The sequence below is a fragment of the Panthera tigris genome, chromosome D4 (genome assembly GCF_018350195.1).
Source record: "Panthera tigris isolate Pti1 chromosome D4, P.tigris_Pti1_mat1.1, whole genome shotgun sequence".
Classification (NCBI taxonomy): domain Eukaryota; kingdom Metazoa; phylum Chordata; class Mammalia; order Carnivora; family Felidae; genus Panthera; species Panthera tigris.
In genome coordinates, this window is record NC_056672.1 from 78,517,805 (window position 1) to 78,539,798 (window position 21,994).

Below are 21,994 nucleotides of genomic sequence, written 5' to 3' on the forward strand. Positions count from 1 at the left end.
AATGAATCTGGGTGAAGTAACATTTGTTGAAGACCCAGTCAGATTTTATAGACTTACCAGTTAACTTGACGAACTGTGAAAGGGAGGCTGTGTCTTTCGCTGAAAAAAAAAAATCCCTTAATAAATGCTTAGGATGGGGACGGGGTCCCAGTCTCGAACGTCAGCTGGTGCCAACATATCTGAGAAGAGATCAATGACTCTTTCTAGAAGAGGGAATAATTTGGGGGCTCCTTGCCAATCTGGGGGTTGTAAGGCGAAGAGAAGACAGCAGAGGAAGGCTGTGTGCATGGGGGAGGCTAGGAGCCGTGGGTGTGGATTTCCCCTTACACACACACACACACACACACACACACACACATGCACACACGTTTCAAATCAGTATCAGTGTCTCCCTAACTCCCGAGTACCTGGAAAGAGAACTATTTGTGACTTTTGGAAAAACGGAAGAAAACCATCGGGGTCGACATGACGGCCCGGAGCCAGTTCTCAAGGATGCGGGAACTCGGCGCCCCAGGTGGTACCACAGATGCAAACACTCCAGGAATTCCCAGATATCCTGGGAAGAGCTGTGGCTATCTCCAAGACGCAGGAGGAATATGCCACCACCCGCTTTCTCCGCATCTCAGAGCAGCTGACAATTAGAACAGGATAATGGATTCATCTCATTTAACGGCCATCGCTATGCCGTGCAGTACATTATCATCCCCATATTATTGACGACGCGAGAAAAGCACTCAGGGGACCCGCTCGCACAGCTAGTTAGAGGCACACCCGGGGCTAGAACCCTGGCCGCCTGACCACCAATCCCGTCCCAAAGGTAACTTAGATGCCACGTGCTGACCGAGGTGCCTTGCAGGCACTAACTCATTTAATCTCTATTTGCTGCGTAGGAAACTGGATGACAGAGGGATGGGTGGTTTTCCCTGGGACGTGCAGCTGGTAAGCAAAGAGCCAGGATTCAAGCACGTGCAGTCGGTGACAGCCGGCACGAGTTTAACCCACGAGGGGGCCCCACCTCTGCCTTCCCACCACGTGCTGCCCCCTCCAACAAACCGCCGTTGCCTGCTCCTTGCCAGTATGGAACAACAGCCTTGTTTTCCTCCTGGCTTAACTGTGATCTCCCCGCAGCCGGTTATCAGTTTATATCTCCCTGCTGCTGGCTGCTGCGTCTGTTTTAGACTTTCATACCTCCCATCCCCTCGCGCTCAGATGTGCATCCGGTTTACGAGAGGCCCGACCGATGGCTTGTGCTGTGCATTTCCAAAATATTTGCATTAAGGATTCCCAAACCCCAACCGGAGGAAAATAAATTAGCAGCTAAAAACGCCTTGGGTGGCAGGTCAATAGCTTCTGAAAGATACTAGACACAACTGTTTGGAGCTTTTACTAGAAACTCGTCCAACCATTCATCCCCTGATTTATTCATTCCACACACTTTTCTGGAGCTTCTGCTATGACAGGAGGAGGTGGGTAAGATGCAGGAATGATAAGGACACCCAGCCTGGTCTGCAAAGAGTTCACATCCTCCCAGAGAAGGCAAAGCCCTTGTCTAAAATGGAGAGCTTTATAAGAGCGCTTCTTAAGGAAGCAGGCTGCCTCAAGAGGCAGTGAGATCCCGGTCAATGGAAGGATCCTAGAAGTCAGATGACTCCTCGTAAAGGATGGTACTCTTGGAATCCAAGCAGCGGGTGTCGATTTGGGCCTGACTTGAAGATCCTTAAAAGTATTGGGGCGCCTGGGTGGCTCAGTTGGTTAAGCGTCCTCCGACTTCAGCTCGGGTCGTGATCTCACGGTTCGTGGGTTCGATCCCCGCATCAGGCTCTGTGCTGACAGCTCAGAGCCTAGAGCCTGCTTCGGATTCTGTGTCTCCCTCTCTCTCTCTCTCTCTCTCTCTCTCTCTCTCTGCCCCTCCCCCACTTGTGCTCTGTCTCTTTCTTTTTCTCTCAACAATGAAGAAAGGTTAAGAAATAATTTTTAAAAAGATCCCTAAAAGTATTAAGATTCTATAAAAATAAAGCAGAGCCAGTCAAATGCTATAATGCCAAGATCTGTCAGTTGTAGTAGATAGAACACAGATCATGGAAGAATTAATTCCATCTAGTGGAAATAGGGAAGGGAAAAGTTCGCAGGGTGTGGGAGGCAGTGAACAGAGCATTGTTTAATTTGAAGTCAACATATCCATAGCTCTCAAGGCCCCTTGGCTTTCCAATTTACTGAAGCTCTGTGATTTTAGTGTCCTAATCTCCAAGAGAGGGTTAATGAGGCCCACCCTACCCATTCCTCCCTGCTGCTGGGAGCGTCACATGAGATGATGTATAAAGTAGTTTGTAAACTAAAAAGTACCATGCAACTATAATGCCAAATCCGAAACCTAGTGCCAAGGGACCTAACACTGACGGCAAAATTTCAGGCATCACTAGGCATGATGCATCCTTTAACTGAGAACTTTCCTGGGACTCTCAGACCACAACACATACCATCAGTAACAGAATGTCCTTCTTTATTCACTGAAATTCTGGTCTAGCATCACTGTGTCCCTGGTGGCTTTGGGCAAGATCGTTCAATTCCTTCTTCCCTTTTACCCGCTCAGCAGAAGCGGGGGTAATTGTCGGTCTTTGCAAAACCTATTTGTTACCCAGCCACATAAAGATAAATAGCCCCCTATCCTCTGAGGTCAAATAACAAGATTCTCCATTGCTTTGACTCTCTATATCACCTGACGCAGACTCAGGGAAAAGGGCAGGTGTGGAAAATTAATGTATGTTGATATATGCACAATAAGCTAAGGATAAGAGAGACATGGAAACGGAACTATCAAGGAGACGTGAGTGACATTTCTAAGTTCAGTTCAGCACTTAGCATGGACCAGATCCTATGGCAGGCAATGCTTGGGGACGCCGAGCTCACTAGGACATAGCATCTGCTCTCAAGGAGCCCACATGTTGATGAACACTCTGAAAGTGACCAAGAGAGGGGCGCCTGGGTGGCTCAGTCGGTTCAACGTCCAACTCTTGACTTCAGCTCAGGTCATGGGATTTGGTGCCTCATTGAGCTCTGTGTGGAGTGTAGAGCCTGCCTGAGACTCTCCCTCTGTCTCCCTTGGCCCACCTCCCCCTCTCGTCCTCTCTCGATCTCTCTCTAAAATTAAAAAAAAAAGTGACGAAGAGAATAGACTAGATTACATGGGTTGTGACTCAAGATAACTCCCCCAGCCCTAGAACTGATCCTCAGTCTAGTTGCTCTGTTAAGACATCATACTGCTTATGATGCATGCATACTGCAAAGGATGCATGTGTCCATCGTTTGTCCGCACTAAATGAAATCCCATAAAATATTGCTTTAAAACCTGTTGGAAATGCTTGCCTCCTACCCACCAGCTATTGGAAAGTCCTAATAAAAAAATGAAAGAAAAACAACATTCAACCTCTTCGATGAGTCACTGATGTACTAATTATACAGCGACTTTATTCTGCAACTTACATAGTGAAAAAAAAATACTTGAATACATTATATTATTTTATCCCAAATCAGCTAATGCCTTCTTTTTGACCTTGCTTGGATTTGAAATAATTGTCTTACTGGAATAGTTGTCTTACAGAACAGAGAGATACAGAGATTTGTGACTAATGACTTTCAGGTGGAATTTTAATTTTATTTATAATAAGAAAACAAGATACGGTGGTCACATAGAGCTGATGTTAGTAGGTTCCGTGTATTATCCCCAGGAGTTGTTTTTTTTTTTTACCTCTCTCTCTCTCTCTCTCTCTCTCTCTCTCTCTCTCACACACACACACACACACACAGTGTAACAAGACCGAAAGGCTCCAATAGGCTGGAAATTGACTCGGTGCTGATTCAGACAGATGCAGCAGTGTAGGGCATGGGGAATTTAGCTGTCAGCAGAAATCCACCTGTAGATTTCCTGTTCATTGCCTATTGTTTACCCATAACACCAGTCCCCACATCTTCATGGAACCCACCAGGGGCACCTGGGTGGCTCAGTTGGTTAAGTACCACACTCTCGATTTCGGCTCAGACCACGATCTCACGGTTCGAGCATTGGAGCCTCCAGTCGGGCTCTGCGCTGGCAGTGTGGGACCTGCTTAGGGGCTGGCTGTGCAGAACCTGCTTGGGATTCTCTGTCTCCCTATTCTGTGTCCCTTCCCAGCTTGCATGCTCTCTCTCTCTCTAATAAATAAAATAAACAATAAAAAAAACCCAGAACCCACCCTACAGCCACATGCTTCATGGCAAGTTGGCCACATCCCACTCTCGTTGCTGTATCCCAACTAGCATGAGCCAATCAGGGAAACCAAATCTCCTTGCCCATGATCAGCTAACCAATAGGCATGTGAGTAGGCTGCTTTGCCCTGGGGCTTCTAGACAAGAATATCTTATTCCAAAGAAAGAAAAAGCAGAAGATGGTACCTTTATGCCTCTGAATATGGTATGTCTGCAAGTGATGCCTGGAACCTCTAAAGTATCTTAACCTTCAGAGAATGCAGCCAATACATGCAGCCAAGACCATCATAGAGAAGTGGTCCAGGAGCACGTGCAAGCCTCTCTACCTTTGGGCTTCTCATTATGTGAGAGAAGATGTATCCTTTGGCCCCAAGCCACCTTGATTTGCACTCTCTGTCACTTGCAGCCCCAATCCTTCTAACCGGTATGCCTATCACATACCGCTAATGAGTTTGCTCCTCACTGACATTGAACCCTATCGGTAGCGGCATGGGAGCAAGCAGCCCACTAGCCTCCCAGTGGAGCCTCCCAAGGCCTCCCACGAGGGGGTTATGTGAGTGGTTTGAAACGTATTATATCCCATTTGTGGTAGTGTTCACAAGGGTCTCTGCACAGAACACTCCTGGAACCGTGGACCCTCCTCCCCCCAAATGTCGTTATCACTACACGTAAAACCCAAAAGATCCTGTGGGGCGGAACATGGATTCGAGCCCACATTTGTCTGACCCCAAAGTCACACTGCTTCTGAGTGCTTGTCAAGTCCAATATAAGAACGTGCAGTCAGGAGGCTGAACGTAGGTCTGCCTCTTGGGGGCTGTGTGACCTTACGCATTGGCTCCATCCAGCTGAGCTTATTTTCTCCACTGCCAAATGCAGACGAGAATAATCTCTGCCCATTCCATCTTCTCTGGCAGAGGGGAGGGGGGTCCAATAAGAAAATGATTTGGGAAGCGTATCACAAGTCTCTGCCATGATTATCGTGTGCAAACACCTGCTCTCCCCAAGGCATTCAGCCTGATATCCTTTCGCTCCTCTGGGGTAAGCTTGGGATAGCAAAGCCATAGTGTGACTGCTGTCACCCGTCCCCAGTCTGCCCCCAGAGGGGCACCCAACCAATGATGGTCCTCTTTTCCCAGGGTCTTGCTTTATGGCGTTAGCATCCCACTCAACCCTCTGCTCTGAGGAGCCTGTATGCGTCAGCTAAAGTTGGTCCCTGGGTTAAACCCTCTCAGGACTGGTGGATTATCCTTCCAGTAGATACTGGAAGTATCCAGTAGATACTCGCTACCTTCCCCCCACATGCCTTCTCACATTTCTTTTTAGTAATAGAAACCTAACTTTTTAGTGTGGAACACTAACACCCAGAAATGAAAGCCTATAATTTTTAGACCCTTTTACAGCTAGTGGTAGCCATTCGAGCAAGCTCTGGCCAATGAGTATAAGTGAGCGTTATGTGGAAGTTCCAGAAAGGCTGCTTGAAGTGAGCTGACTCATCTTGGAGCGTGCCCTTTCAGCCTTTCTGCCTTTTGAGTTTTTACAACTCACATTATGAATGTAATGGTTGAAGGCCTAGACGCCATATATAACCATGGAGTTGACTGAAAATGGAATTAATACCCTAGGATGGTGAGGAAGAAAAATGGAAACCTATATTCTTGATAACACCTTTGAGCCATTATCACAGTCATGAAAACCATCTATCCTCAAACTTCTTTCATATGAAAGAGAATAATCTAATCTAATCTACTAATCTAATCTAATAATCTACTGGACTGCTCTAATAATCTAATCTAATCCCCACTACTTTGGGGGTCTCTACTTCTCATAGATAACCCCAAGTCCTAGCTCATTCATAGCCCAACTCAACCTGCTTTCTTTGGCGAGTAAATAAATAGAACTATGTAAAGGGGAGTATATGCCAGGATTCACAGTGAAGCACTCAATACACAGAATGTTGTTCTGAAATATTTTGAAGATGTTGCGAATAAAACTTTGCCTGATTGTTTAGCGCATAAGCCTTATGATATTTAGCTATCTATAGAATCTAAATGGGAGAAGAGAATAATATATCCATCAACATCTACGGATATATATCACACTATTGCTTATTGAGTGCCTATCATGAGAGTTATCTTGTATTGTCTCCAATTATTACAAAAATACAGCGAGATAGGTATCATTACCCCCATCTTGTAAGTGGTGAAACGGAGGCTCAGTGAGGTAGGGTAAATGGTCCAGTTTCGAATAGATAATAAAGGACGGATCCAAGATTTGAAGCAAGCGTGTTTTACCAAGGGCTGTGCTCTTTCCATGGCACCACAGAAACTGAGTTAATTCTAACCTCGGTTGGCCAGGTAGCAAAACATCCCAACAGGTATTGAAAGACTCTACAACAACCGGAAGTGCAACAGACAAAATCGGTAGGAACAACCGTGCACACTTGATGATTTTTTAAGCGCCAGATTTGAAGAGCGTGAAATGCATGAGTCATGGCTTTTAGGGAGCAGATGGTTAGTGGTCTGTGTTATTTCAGCGACCAAGTTTGGAGCCGGCTAAGAAGAACAATAAAACTCGGTCTCATGATGCCTCATCTTCAGTGTCTCACTCCCCCTCGTAGCTGCTGCTTCAGTTTCTCTCCTCCAGGATGGCCATTCGATGGAATGGCCTTTCATCGGACCGATCTTACGAAAGGCATTCCAGGTGATCTTTTGTTTCCACTAACATTCCATGGATTTTGTACGGTCCGTGCCCTAAAAAACCATTTCGTCAGAACTGTGGGGGAAAAGACATAAGGCCACGTCTCAGTATCGTGGGCTCTGAGTTTTGAAAATCATCACTTACAGAGTCTCGGGGTTGGGATGATATTGGAGATAATAATGAAAGCTGGCACTTTTTCTGTATTCACTCTGGTCCAGATATTTTGCATGGCTATCGTATTTAATCCCCAGTCAGCACCATAAACTAAAGGGCGATCGTATTCCCCGATTGACAAATATCAAAGCAACATGTACAGGGGTCAGTGACTGGCCTTAGAAGGGGAAAGTGTTAGATCAGGGATTTATGCCCAAACAGTGACCTTGAAAGAGGTCTTGAAATCTGAGTAGGTATCATTATTTAAGGCAAGCTCAAAGTTATACAAATAACGTTCAGATATCATTGGCTTAATATAATCAAGGTTTACTGCTTATTCCTCTTCTGGTTAATTGACAGCTAGCCAGGGTCTGGGCTCCATGGAACCATTCAGGTACCCAAGCTTCTTCCATTGAATGACTCCAGCATCTTCTGTCACCATGGAATCTTCCTCTGGATCTCCAAATGAAGGATAGGAGGTGGTGAATTATCCTATTTTCTCTATCACAGTAGATTTTGATGTTAGTGTGGGTATGGAATGGGGAGGGATAAGGAGATGCCAGGGAAAGGGTGAACCTTGAGCAGAAGCATAGTGGTCTGAAAAATACTCGTCAAATTTGGGGAATCCCAAATAATTTAATATGGCGGAAGCCCAAGTTGGTGGTTTGAGTGCCGAGTTGAGGAGCCAGATAATTTAGGGACCTGGAATATATACTAAGGAGTTTGGACTTTATTATATAGCTAAAGGAAAGCTTTTAGAGGATTTTTAACTAATGGAAAACAGGATTATATTTGGAATTTAGAAAAGTCATTCCATGAGCATCATAGTTGGTGATCGGAGAGAACAAGACAAGAGGCCAAGGGTTCAGTCAGGGTAGGATTGGATCATAGATATAAGATGTCATAAGGATGCTTGCAATGAGGTCAGAAAGAGAAGATGGGTGGTAGGAATTAGATTAGGGAAGTAAAAGTATAAAATTGTAGGAGTTGACAAGTGGTCACCTTCTCTTTATTATCCAATTCAGTTTTGCAGTGGAGGTAATTATTATCTCCATTTTATAGATGAAGAAACTGGCCTCAGGGTAGCTGAAGGACCTGCCAAGGTCACACAATTATCGGATGTCTGAGGCAAAAGTCCATCCACGTCCAACTCTACGACTCATGTGTCTCCACTTTGTCATCTACAGCGAGCCATATGTATGTTCACGAGCACTTTCTGCTACCCTCCCTTTTCCAGGAGAAAACATTCCAGATTCCTGCAATAATGCCTTGTTTCACCCACCCTAAGCATCTTCAATCTTCTGGTCACACTCTAAAAGAGATACATTTCAGATAACCCCGTCCCACTTGGGTAAAGAAGTCCCTCCCTGAAACCACTTCTTTAGTTATGAGGTAACATATTGAAGCAGAAGCTATTTCGCTGCTTTTCCAACTCATCAAAAATGCATAAAACCCAAATAGCTCACCAGGACTTTCTAAAGTATTTTTATTCTTTTGCTTACATTACTGCCCAAAGGTGCGAGTGGCCTCACTTATAAAACTTGACGAACCATTAGTTGTTTCAAAATACTGCTAACTCTTTGCTTGAATTGGGCGGGTTCCACCAACCCATGTGTAGGTGGATACACGGTTGTATAAATGGGTTCTTTTGTACCTATGAAATCTAAATTCTTTTTCATATATGGGGCTATGGTATACTGACTGGTAAGTGCATTAAACAAGTAAGCGGTAACAGTCCCTGACAATGGTTTTTGAAGGGGAAGAAAATAGATGACTTGGATCCCGGCTCATGAAATCCCTAACAGTAAAAACCTCCGCCTTGTCTTGTTTTTCCATTATCAATGAGTGGTATCTATCAATTCCCACCCGGTTGTCAGGCCACAAAACTGGGACTCATGCTTAATTCATCTCTCTCGCTCATCCCTCACATTTAATTAATCATCAGATTGATTCGGCTTCCGAAAACACTGCAAAGCCGAACCGTCTCTTATTCCCCCAGTTCCCCACCCCCCCGCCCCGCCTCCCCATCCAGCCCAACCCATGACACAATCCCTTCTTCACTGGCTGTAGCAAGCTCCTAATTAGGCTCCTTGAGTTTTGTCTTGCCACCACCTATTCTCTCCTCCCCAGCCAGACTGCAGATCGGGCCAACCTTCTAAAGCGCCGGTCTGTTTTCCTCGTATACCTGCTTGGAACTCTCCAGGGTCCCTGTTACCTCCAAATATGCTCAGGCACAGCATGCGTTTTTCTGCTCTCTGCTCGGGCTTATAGCTTCAGCCACCTCGTCCCCACCTCGCTTACGAGCTCTGCTCCAGCCGAACAGAACACGTTCCCATCCCCCAAAAATAGCTTGTCTGTTGTCACCTGCAGACTTCTTCACTTGCCCTCCCTTCTGTCTGCAACACTTCCACTTACCTCTGCTCTTTCTTGCTAACTCCTGTGTATCCTTCGGATCCCGGTTTAGCTGCCTTCCATAAATCCTCCCCTGACCTCCAAGACTGAGTTTGAATTCTAGCACCTTCTGCTTCCTCTATTTACTCCGCCGATCTCTGGTACCTAGCGGTGTTTTCTGACACGGTGTCGCCCCGGCCAGAAATATCTGGGGGATGGCTTCAATGACCGAAAAACACAAACAAAGCCTTCTTTAGAAAAGAGGAGACGCAGCCAAGAAAGACCTTGTCTGCCCTTAGGATCCATGTGCTGTGTTTAATGGAAAAGATCTCCAAGGTAAAATATGGCTCCGGGTGAAGTTCAAAACATAACTGAAAAAATCCAGAGGTGGACAATTGAGGTAAAAGAAGCCAGTTTAGGCTCTGATTCACTGGCAAAGTTCCCTCAGTCCTGTCCCACGAACCAGGGACAGGGCTTCAGTCAGTATTTCATTCATTCATTCATGCATGCATCACTCCCTCACTCATCCAGTCTCAGAGTGATGCTGAGACCAACTGCACTAGGAGCATTGAATTCTAAAGGGATTTCTAAAGAATGTATACATTTCAAACATATAATTTATAAAGAAAATGCAGAAGAGTCATGACAGAGATATGTGGACAAAAGTCTACCTAACTCGACCTGGGGGAGTCAGAGACGCCTGCTATGGACACACAAGGGCTGCCTCCTGTCCTAATCCTAGCTGCCATTTTTTGCCTTAATCTTCCCCTATTTCCAGGATGGCCGTCCCGAAGAAGGTTCCAGGAGGAATCCCTTAGACAATGGAATACAGACTTAACGATAAATGTGGCCACGTGGACCAAGGCAGGCCATGTGAATCCCTATTGTTTCTAGGATGAAAGCTGTCAAAGAAAGGAACTCATATTACGATTCTAAAACGGGGGCTTAACCAACCACTTGTATGTCATCCTAATTTGGCTATCTGTTCTAAGTCTCCAAGTTTCTCATCTGTCAAAGGGAAATAGTCACAAACAACAAACAGTAATTGGAAGAATTCTTTGAGATCATCTTGTCTGATATCTGCCCACCTAAAGGATGTCAGTGGGCTTTTCTCAGAAGCAGAGTCCTTAAATCATGATCATTTTGGTGGCAATATCTTGAAGTCCAACAGATTTCCTTATTTCAGACCTTTTCATAGCATTTAACATACTGAGGTATGCCGTGCATCTCTTCGAGGTAGGAATGAGTCACGTTGTCTTCCAAACATACTTGGCCACAGAGCCCTCTTATCATGAAGTAGCTCATGGGGCCGGTGTTGGGTGGGACATGTTGTATCTGGTTGAATCCACTCTTCCAGATAAGAGAAATGGGGATCAGAGCAAAGAAGGGACTTCCCCAAGTGATTGGATAAGTCAGAACTAGACTTCCAGTATTCTGGCTCCCCTACCAGGCATAGTTTCCAGTAATTATGAAGAAGTTTCCTTATCAAAGCTTCTGGTTGTTGGGAGACGCCAATGAGATGTAAGTAAGGGTGGGATTAGCAACGTCCCCAATGGGAGATGTCTGCGAATCTCTCTGCTATTGGAAAGTTCCCAGTAAAGGATGTTTCTAAACCTAATGCTGACAGAAACAGAAACTAATGCTTGTTTGTTTAAATGTTTGTTTATTTATTAGTGTGTGTGTGTGTGTGTGTGTGTGTGAAAGAGAGAGAGAGAGAGAGACAAAGAGAGAGACGACAGGGCACACGCACTGAAATCCCAAGTGGGACCGCAACCAACGGAGCCACCCGGGCGCCTCACACAGAAACTAATTCAATCAGCATTTGTGACACGGCCTCGTGGAGATATGCCTTATCAGGTAGGTGGGTGAGGGCCAGTCTCCGCCAAGCACTCATAGACACATGCCAGGAAATGGATCAGCTTTCAGTTTTTGGTGGGATAAAAGCCAAAAGAAAACCCCCTAGGTTTCCGGTTCTTTGTGGGTCATTTTTGGCCAAACCTTCCACTTGACTTTCTCAATGGAAATGACGAGGAATTCAAAACACTTGCCAAAACAGAACGTGCACAAATGCTAAACCATATCCTGCGATCTGCCAGTGAACGTGGACTTAGAAGTGAGATAAAGCCCCTTTCAGCCCAAGAAACTCACTCTGAACCAAAACAGCTGACAAACGGGGAGCAGAGAGCAGTCCCACGAATCAAAAAGCGGCATTTTGAAATCTAATCAGATATTCTCTCAATTTACTCACCACCCCTGCGGTGCTATCCAACTTTATTAGGGTTTTATTCTATATTCTCTTTTAAAGTGACACTTACATTAATTCACAATACTAACACAAAAATCTATTAAACAGGAAAGAACTTTTACCGCTTTGTTATTTTTTCTTGGTTACAGTCCCCAGGTTTTCAACCCACTAATAAGGCATCTTTGGTTTCAGTTCATGTCGGAGGGAAGAATCGTGAACTCTCCTCAAGGCTGTCTCCTGCTGGGTTGTTAAACGCAGTGGGGACACCGACTTGGAAGGTGTGTGCTCTAATTGGCTGGAAGGGCCAGGAAGTTAAAGCTCCTCATTCTCTCTCAGTCCCCTTTTATCCTGAGTGTCTTGAAAGATTATAACCATCCACTTGTTTGGCTCTGACTTCAAAAGGACAGTGAGAACTGAGCTATGAGGAAGTAGAAATGCTGGGTCATCCCCACCTTCCAACGGTGATGGCCTCACAGTCCATGTTCCCAGAACTGGGATGGCAGCCCCTCATGCCTCTGACCCGAGAACACCTCCAACCCCAGAGCCATCCGGCCATCCAGATGTTAGGCATGGTCTACATGGGACGGAGGGAAACGTATGGCTCATCAGATGTGAGGAAACTGACGCCAAGACCGAAAGTGGGATTTACTTGGAGCCAGGGAGACAGGAAGTGGCTGAGTCGGGACCGGAATCCAAATCTTTTAGCTCTCAACCCACTGTTGGTTCTCCTTCCCACTGTGTAAAACCCTAGAGTTCTTCCAAGAACAGAAATCAGCCCAGGCTAGGCCTCTTAGCCAGGGTGAGTACCAAATGTATCTATTGACCCATGCAGAAACCCATCCTGCGTCTTTCATAATTTTTTTTTAAACGTTTCTCATTAACACAGACAATGAATTACATATGGCCTCCATGTTTACTTCTCTGTGTGAGTTCCATGGCAGCTGCCTTGTTTATCAGTTCAATATGTTTAAGACAGATGCTAGTTCGATGGATAAAAACAGCCAGTCTTTTTCTTCCATCTTCTAGCCCAGCTCTTCCTAAAAGCAAGCCATTCCACACCAAGCCAAAGTCGCCCCAGACACCAAATTGCCAAATACCGAAAAGGCGAAGTTAAAACACTCGAAAGTTTCTTTCATATAACCTGTGTGCTCCCCGTAAGCCAATGAAAACACCCTGTGTCAAAAATACCAAATGATAGATTGATGCATTTATCCCATTAAGATCTAGTAGGCATCTGCGATATGTCTCATCGTATTCTGGGCACAGGAGATACAAAGATGAACAGCCCAGACACTGACCTTGAATGGCTCCTTCCCTGATGAACAAAACCAGTCTCCGAGCATATAGTAACAGCCACATGATAAATGGCGTTAGACGAATGGCAGGCAGAGAAGGTCCACTCCTACCTGAGAAACCAGAAAATGTTTCCCAAGGGAGCTGACCGTTCACCTAAGTATAGTGGACGATAGAACAGGAAAGAACCCCATGAGGAAACCCAGTTTGGCTCTCCGCCCTCAGGACCATTGGAAAACATGATCCCATTTTGCGGACGAGAAACGTGAAACTCAAGACCAGGCAAATTGGACAAGGTCACCTTGCCCGTGATACAATTTCTTCGCACGTTCCCAGATTCTCCTGCTTCTCTTCAGTGAGGAGAGGCAGCACCGTCCCAAAGGTGCCAATGAGGTTAAAAAACACAAAACAAAACAAAACAAAACAAAACAAAACAAAAACAAAAACAAAAACAAACAGAAACAAAAACACTTTAGAAACCCTCCAGTACCCAAGGCTTATCGAGATGGTAAGTAACTCTTGCTCAGTAAAAGAATCCACCTTCCCGCTCAGCTACATTTCCAGCAGCCAGAAACTGTTGCAATCTAATGCATTTATATGTTTGGGTTTTCTTAATTTATTTCAGGCACCTCATTTTCCTGGAACAAGTACTGTTATTTACGACACAGCGGCAAACACTTTACATTTATAGAGGTTATGAATTTTAGTAATGGTTTTGGTGGCAATTTAATCTGTCCTAACTATGAGGCATTTTACAATGACAATTAAATTATTATTAAAAAATAAACCTCAAATGACATCCTTATCACTTATCAACATATCAAAAGTTTCACTGAGTTGCATTCCGGGTGGGTCGTAAATATCCCAATGTAGGCTTAGTGAATCCGTGCAATAAACTTGAGTGAACTTAATTAACTTCCACAGTATATTTAAAAGAAAACTCCTCACACATTTTGATGTCGGGGAATGAAACATTATTTGAAAAGTGGGTTTATTACATTCCATGGTGCACACTGATATTTAATATTTAAAGACTCTTAAATTTGATGTACTGTGCTGATAGCTGAAGGGTTTAGTCCCGCAGTGTGGGAGGGTGAGATGGTGAATTTCTCTAGCCATCTCAGAGAGGAGGTTTTTATTTTATTGGCTGAGCCCCCCATGCACTGATCTATTAAAATCTATGCTCAGAGAAGTGTCAAGGATGTTAATGTATACTTTATCAAATTAATTTTAATGTAGGCTTGCTGAATAGCTAATTCTCAAGCTCTGTCCTAAATTGTTGCAAAACAACTCCACTCCAAATTAGCCGGGGTACTGCATTGATTCCAGCAGATAACATGTCAGCAAAGTATCATTTGATACAAATTAAAAATGAGGGGTTTTAGTTTTTTTTCTCCTTAGAGAATGTCATAAAGAAAAAGAAACATTCGGTCCCAACCCACTTCCTGTTCCAAACATAAAGGGCTCTGGCTGAAACCAAATTACTTTGTTCAGATCCACATTTTGATAATTACCTCAGCCAGAAGTAGGGGGTTTCCATTTCAAAAATTAGACTTGACGTTTGACTCAAATACAGTGTTCTCTTTTAAGCCCAAATTTCCATGCACTTAAATGACAGTAGCCAAACACTGATCGCAGATGATTCTTCCTTAAAAGGTAGAGATAGACAATTTTATCAAAACAGGAGGAGGCAACCATCCAACAGGAAAATGCAGGGTTTGCCTGTACTGTATCACTTTAGCCAACATACTCAAACCCACTGCAAAAAGAAAAAAAAAATGGGGAATGCTCTGCTTCCATTTGTAACTGTGTAACAAAGCCTGCATCCCAAGGAATTTTTTTGAGGTTCTGTTGCTTGCTAACTTATCATCTGCTTTCAGCAATGACCCGGAGAATATGAACTATAGTGTCCTCATTTGTAAAATAAGCGGGTTGAACTGACAATGTATAGAGTTCCTAGTTATGGCTTTAATAAAGGAAAAAAATACAGGCTTCTAAGTTTCAAGTATTGTTTCTTGCAAAAAACTACTTGATGAGCACCTACGATGTGTCAGGAACTGTGCTAGCCTTGGAGAGAAGTTGTGGAAAAGGCAGCTAAAGTTGATTTTCTCAGAGATCCTGTAGACCAGGCTTTATTTCCTTAGCATTTGCTACTGTTATGAAAGTGGTACCATTTATATGCACTAAAATGGCTCATTTGATACTCTTTAATTTCTATCCGAGAAGCACCAATCAAAGCAAGGCTAACCTTCCCTTTAGTCCATTCCCAACCCTTCAAATTCCAACATGACATACATCTTAATGAATGTTTCCCATCTCCATTACCAGGTGAAAAAGCAGCTCCAACTTCCCTCGATGGAAGAGGGGGTGGTCTCTAAGTGGAGGATGAAAGGACGCCTGCCAGATGGGGCGAGAAAAGTACTGAGTCCAAAACTGAGCTTCTAGGGGCACCCGGGTGGCTCAGTTGATTAAGCATCCGACTTTGGCTCAGGTCCTGATCTCACGGTTGGTGAGTTCCAGACCTGCATCAGGCTCTGTGCTGACAGCTCAGAGCCAGGAGCCTGTTTCAGATTCTGTGTGTCTCTCTCTGCCCCCCCTCCCATCATGCTCATGCTCTCTCTCTCTCTCTCAAAAATAAATAAAAACATTAAAAAAAAATAAAAACAAAACTGAGCTTCTGAATCTCTCCTATCCCCAAGTTCATTCTACGTTTCCAGATCTGAAACATTTTTAATTTTTTTTATCTGAACCAATTTTTAGGTTCACGTTATATTCTTACAGTCTTAAGGGCCAGATACATTTCCTTAATGACACTGATCCTCAGAGATTCTATCCTGGGGCCATAACTGCCCGATCCTGTGATCCTGTGTGAAGATACATATTTACATTTAAATGCAACTTGAGTCTCTGAAAAAAAAAAAAAAAAAAAAAAAAAAAGAATGAAAGAAACCTAAAGATTCACCAGAAAGTAACTTAGCAGAATTAGCAGAAGGGAATTTTGCTTTTGTTTCAGACCAACAATCCTATGAAGAACAACTTAAAAAGTATACCAGTTTGATCAATTACAAAAACAACAGTCATTTGGAAGACATCTGAGAACCACCAATACCTGAAAAGGCTAACTTCAGAGAAGAAAGTCCAGAAGGTCGAGCCTAATGTTTGGTGCTGCTTTCCTCCTAGAGACGTTTGATGATTCTATATTCTATATTGTTTTATTTTATTTTATTTTATTTTATTTTATTTTATTTTGAGAGAGTGCAAGTGGGGGAGGGCACAGGGAGAGAAAGAGAGACTCTTAAGCAGACTCTATGTTCAGCATGAAGCCTAAAGCGGGGCTTGATCCCACAACCCTGCGATCATGACCTGAGCCAAAATCAAGCGTCGGGTGCTCAACTGACTGAGCCGCCCAGATGTCCCGACATTTGACGATTTTAAGCGGGTATCTGAGCGGCTCAGAGGCTGATCATGAAGTGCTTGTCTGGAGGCCAAGAAGCTGAACAGAGTAATCTTATGAGGTTGGAATAACTAACATTGGAGGTCAGGGCCTGCCAAGAAGGAGCTTTCTCCTGGGACTTTTGAAAAGACACTATCCCAAGAGTAAGAATAAGCAAGAACTAAAGACCTTCAAGGCAATGAAATTACTCTCTATAAAATTATAATGGTGGATACATACCATAATATCTTTGTCCAAACCTACAAAATGTACAACAAGAGTGAACCCTAATGTAGACTGTGATCTCTGGGGAGTGATTATGTGTCACTATAGGGTCATCAGTTGCAGCAAACATAGCACTCTGGTGGGAGTCCTGATAAGGGGGGAAAGCTATGCACGTGAGCCAGAAGTGGGAGGGGCATGGCAAATGTCTGCGCCTTCCCCTCAATTTTGCCACGAACCTAAAACTGCTCTAAAAATAATGTCTATAAAAAAACCAAAACAGACAAGACGTTCTTTAAAAGGCTAAACCCAGCTTTAGGTGCTCAATCTCTGCTTTGATTTTAAAAATCTGTTCTTAGTCTGTCAGAAGCAAATGTAGATCCTCTCCAGAGGATCAATATGTTGAAGACATATGATGCCAAGATGAATAATTTCCGCAGAGGGCAAGAAGCCATAAAAAGGAATCGAATGGAAATTCTAGAATGGAAAAATGCAATCGCTGAAATTAGTACGCAGTACGTGGGAAAACAGAAGATTAGAAAGAACACAAGAGAGGATTAATACACTGGAAGATACGGCAAAAGAAAATATCTCGTGTAAGGCACAAAAAGACAAAACAAAAGAAGGTATAGGAAAGAGAGTAAGATGCAGTGAGATATCCCGAGAAAGTCTCACCAAGTATATATGGTTGGAGTGCTGGAAGTGGAAGACAGAATAGACAGAAATAATGTTTGAATAATGACCAAACACTTTCCCAAACCGATGGATGAATGAGGCCCGAGATTCTAGAAGCACTACAAACTCCATCGGTATGAACACAAAGAAAACCACGTAGAGACCAGAAATCCCAAGGAAAGTGGAAAAACACAAAAGCAACCAGAAAGGGGAAATGCATAGTATCTTCAAAGGAGCGGCGATAAGAATTATAGCTGCCCTCTGAACAGAAGTGATTGAGACCAGTAGAAAATGGAATGGCTTCAAAGACTGAAAGAGAGTAACTATCCACCTGAAAGTCTGTATCCAATGAGAAAGATGAAGGCAAATGGAGGACTGCAGACAAACAAAATATAAGGAATTCATCAACAGTGGACCTTCACTACAGGAAATACTGAAGAATATGTTTCAGCTAAAAAAAAAAAAAAAAAAAAAAGAAGTATATCAACTAAATCAGATGCAAGGAGAGATGAGTCAAGTCTACATAAATATTGATTGTATAAAACAGTAACAATTAGGGGCGTCTGAGTGGCTCAGTTGGTTGAGTGTCCGGCTTTGGCTCAGGGCATGATCTCACGGTTCGTGAGTTCAAGCCCCACATCAGGTTCTGTGCTGACAGCTCGGAGCCTGGAGCCTGCTTCGGATTCTGTGTCTCCCCCTCTCTCTGTTCCTCCCCCACTCACATTCTCTCTCTCTCTCTCCCCCCCTCAAAAATAAAAAAATATTTAAAAAATAAAAAAATAACTAACAATAATGATAATAATGATTCTTGTTTACGCTTAATATTTGTAAAATGAGAATGCACAACGAAATGGCATGAAAGAATGAAACGAGTAAAGGGAATGAAGTATTCTAAGGTCCTTGCATTTTGAGGAAATGCAGAAGTACAAATTTGCATTAGTCTTTAAATAAGGCAAAAAACACTTATTATAATCCCTAGAGTAACCCCTAACGATATAGGACAATAATGTGTAACTAGCAGGGAAGGTGAAATAATAGAAGGAAATAGCTAGAAAAATTGTGTTTCCCTTAGCTTGGAAAGGCCACTGGCTCTAGAGTTTTGCTAATTAAATTCTTCCTGGCTTCAAGAATACAGATGATTTGAAAGGAACCATTTTGGATGTCTGGGGCTGGTTTTGCCATCCTACTGACTTCATATCAGTTTGCAGCAGCATGGTGAGGGAGCACTGGAGTTAGAGACACAAAGCCTGAGTTTGGATTTCAGACGAGACACTGAGCTCCTGAGTTATTCTGGACAATCTTGAAACCACACCTGCTGCACCTGTAAATGGGGCACGATGAACGCCTGGCCGTGTTTCCCCAAGGTGTGCTGGGAGGCTCAAAGGAGAAAAGAGATTTAAGACTTTTTCTCAGATGCTATACAAGTGCTTCTAGTTCAAGGAATAAATACTTGCTTCTAATAGGCAATACTCAAATACATTATGGAATATTAAAGTCAATGGGATGCTGTTTGTGTTAGCCAGAAGAGGCTAAGCTAGGCTGTAGTGAGTGATAGACCCTGGAATATCTGTGGTTTCAGACCGCGAGGAAACACTTGTGCTTTGTTCAACCATAGGACATACAGGGTGGGTAGCTCCCTTGGTGGTCTCCTCCAGCAGGGACTCAGAAATTTCCATTCGAGAGTGCCCCCATCTTCAAAACAAGCAATGTCGTGGTCAGCAAGAAAAGGAAGAGAGAGAAAGGAAAATTGCACAGGAGATTTTAGAACCAAGAATGGAATTTGAATACAGTCACTTCAATCCCACATCCGGTTGGCAAGAACCAAATCACACGATCCTGAATTAACTTCACAGGTTGGGGAATGTCTTCCTTTATGCCCAAGAAGCAAAGGGACTAGACAGCTTCAAGCCTGTCTCTCCCAACCCATTGGTGCCCAGGTTGTGCCCACTGCAGTGTGCTAGGAATTAGAGAAGATGCTGACTTTCCCGTTATGCTTTTGTTTTCATAAAAGATAAAATATTTTTTGAGCTCCTCCTGTGGGTTTTATCAAAATACAATTAAACAACATATTACTCCTTTCCCCCCCGCTCCCGAAATTCAGATGAGTAGTTCAGCCTCTGAAAGAATAATTTGTTTGGACAAAGCAGAAACTACAAATGGCAAGAAACAGATGCGACAGAAATAAAACCATCGCTCTTCAAGTCGTTTTACAAGACAGTCCCGGTGCAGATCAGTTACTTAGAGGGAGAAAAACTCTCCAGCGACACGTACAGTCGTAACTGATAGATAGCTGCGCTCTTGTGTGTCCCAATAGGCCCCCAAATATATTTTTACAATGGAGACCTGGGCCAGAAGACTCAGAACTTGGCATAGTGTTACGAAAAGAATATCCAGAGCTCTAGCAGTAACTAGTTTTGGAGCTCCTGCAAACTCACTGAGCCTACCCTGATTACCAGAAGACTGGATTGATCAGAATGTCCCAAAGTGGGATGTAAAAGGCATTCTGCTAAAAAAAAAAAAAAAAAAAAAAAAAAAAAAAAAAAAGATGTTTCTATGGTCAGTTACATTTGGGAAACGCTGAGTTCCGGTTTTGTGGTTTCTTCTACAGAGACTTTAATGTTCCATTGTGAATCGTGGCGGGCCAAAATGTAAAAGGGTGTGCGTGTGTGTGTGTGCGTGTGAGCGCACTGGGAGTGGGACAGGGTCGGGGGTTTAGTATGTAGCGTTCCAAACCTACTTGGCCAGGTACTACTCTACGATACAGGAGATGTTGGCATGGTCAGGCTCTGATGCCCTTTACGCATCTAACGGCCGGTGATCCGTAAGTGTGATTTGCCCCCGAGTGGCCGGATTCCTCCATCAGATATGCCGGAACCTCCAATTCACGTGTGTGCAGAGTCAGCCGGGTGGGAAGGTGTGAAGGCTATTGTCACCCAAGTCGTTCCACGAAAATTTGGAATTAGAGGTCTCAGAGGCCCCGTGCTAACTTAATTTCCATGAATTTATGAATTTAAGCCTCTCAGTGATAGAAAGACACTGTGTGTTTTCAAGTCTGCGCTCGCAAACCTTACCCTGCAGGCTCAGAAATCAAACAGATCTTTGGAAAATACAGAGTAAAATTTAGAAGTGGAAAAAAAAAAAGCACATGTTTTTCTTTATTATTTTTTTTTAATTTTTTTTTTTAACGTTTATTTATTTTTGAGACAGAGAGAGACAGAGCATGAACGGGGGAGGGTCACAGAGAGAAGGAGACACAGAATCTGAAACAGGCTCCAGGCTCTGAGCTGTCAGCCCAGAGCCCGACGCGGGGCTCGAACTCACAGACTGTGAGATCGTGACCTGAGCCGAAGTCGGCCGCTTAACCAACTGAGCCACCCAGGCGCCCCGCACATGTTTTTCTTTAAAAGACGTTCCCGGGTAAGCCTGGCTATTGCTCCTGTGATAGAAAGATCCGTCTTCAATCCATCCCAGGCTCTTACAATCAGTGTAATCTTTCTGAAACATGGATCGGATAAAATCATTTCAACTTCTTGAAGAAAAATAGATAAGCATCATTCGTATGATGTTCTGCAAAAACACAAACCCACTGCATGGATTCCAAGACCTTCGTAATTTAATCCTTGCCATTCCGGCTCTTCTGGTCACTAGAGTCTACCTGTCCCCGCGCCCACACGCCCACACGCCCGACCACTAGGGATACCCTGTGCCGTCACTGCACCTACACTTCCAGGAACACTTCGACCCCTAGGGACTTTATGCCACCTCTGTGCCCAGCTCCCAATTGTTCTGTTCAGCACGACGTGTGTTATGCTTTCCCTAGGTTTACACCCCAGCAATCACCACAGCCCTTAGATATTGTGTGATACACGCGTATCTACACACTCATCATCAACCACACCGCGAGGTAGCAACACCGAGCCAGGTTGCTACCCTTTCCCTAAAGACAGCAAACGCGTTCACCCCACTGCTATTTGGATCACTCAGTTTTGCTCCCTGGAATCTTCCTTCAGGTGTCTCTGCTTGGAAAAACTTCTAGTCCCCGGTCAAGATTCAACCCCCGTGCTTCAGAGGAGGCTTTCTTCATTCTCCACTGCATGAAGTGTATCCGATTTACTCCTGCTCCTTTCTCCCGATAACACTTTTCACGCGATGCTTCCGATAACCCATACCTTGTTATACGCAGTGGAAGCTTATTGTCACTTTTTTTATCATAATGGCCTTACCCACTGACCAAGCAGTTACAGTGCGTGCTTTCTGTGTATTACCTTGGTTAATACTCATATGAGTCCTAATGAAGTTGATACTATTTTCTAACTTCGTTTTGCAGCCGAGGAAACGAAAGACCACGGAGGCGGAGTAACTTGATTAGGATCACACAGGTAGCATGGATTGGAACTCAGATTTAAATGAGGGTCTGTAAGGCTGCATAATCCCTGCCTGAAATAAATGATCCCAAGCTTCGCCATTGAACTAGTTGACTGGGGCCGACCAGGTAACCTCACTGAGCGCCAGTCTCCTTGTCTGAAAATCTAGATAACCCCTGCCTTGTTCCTCACTAGGGTACTGTGATCATAAAATGAAATAATGAATCTGAAAGAGCTTTGCAAATGCTAGAGCGCTATGCAAATGCAAGCTAATTAATT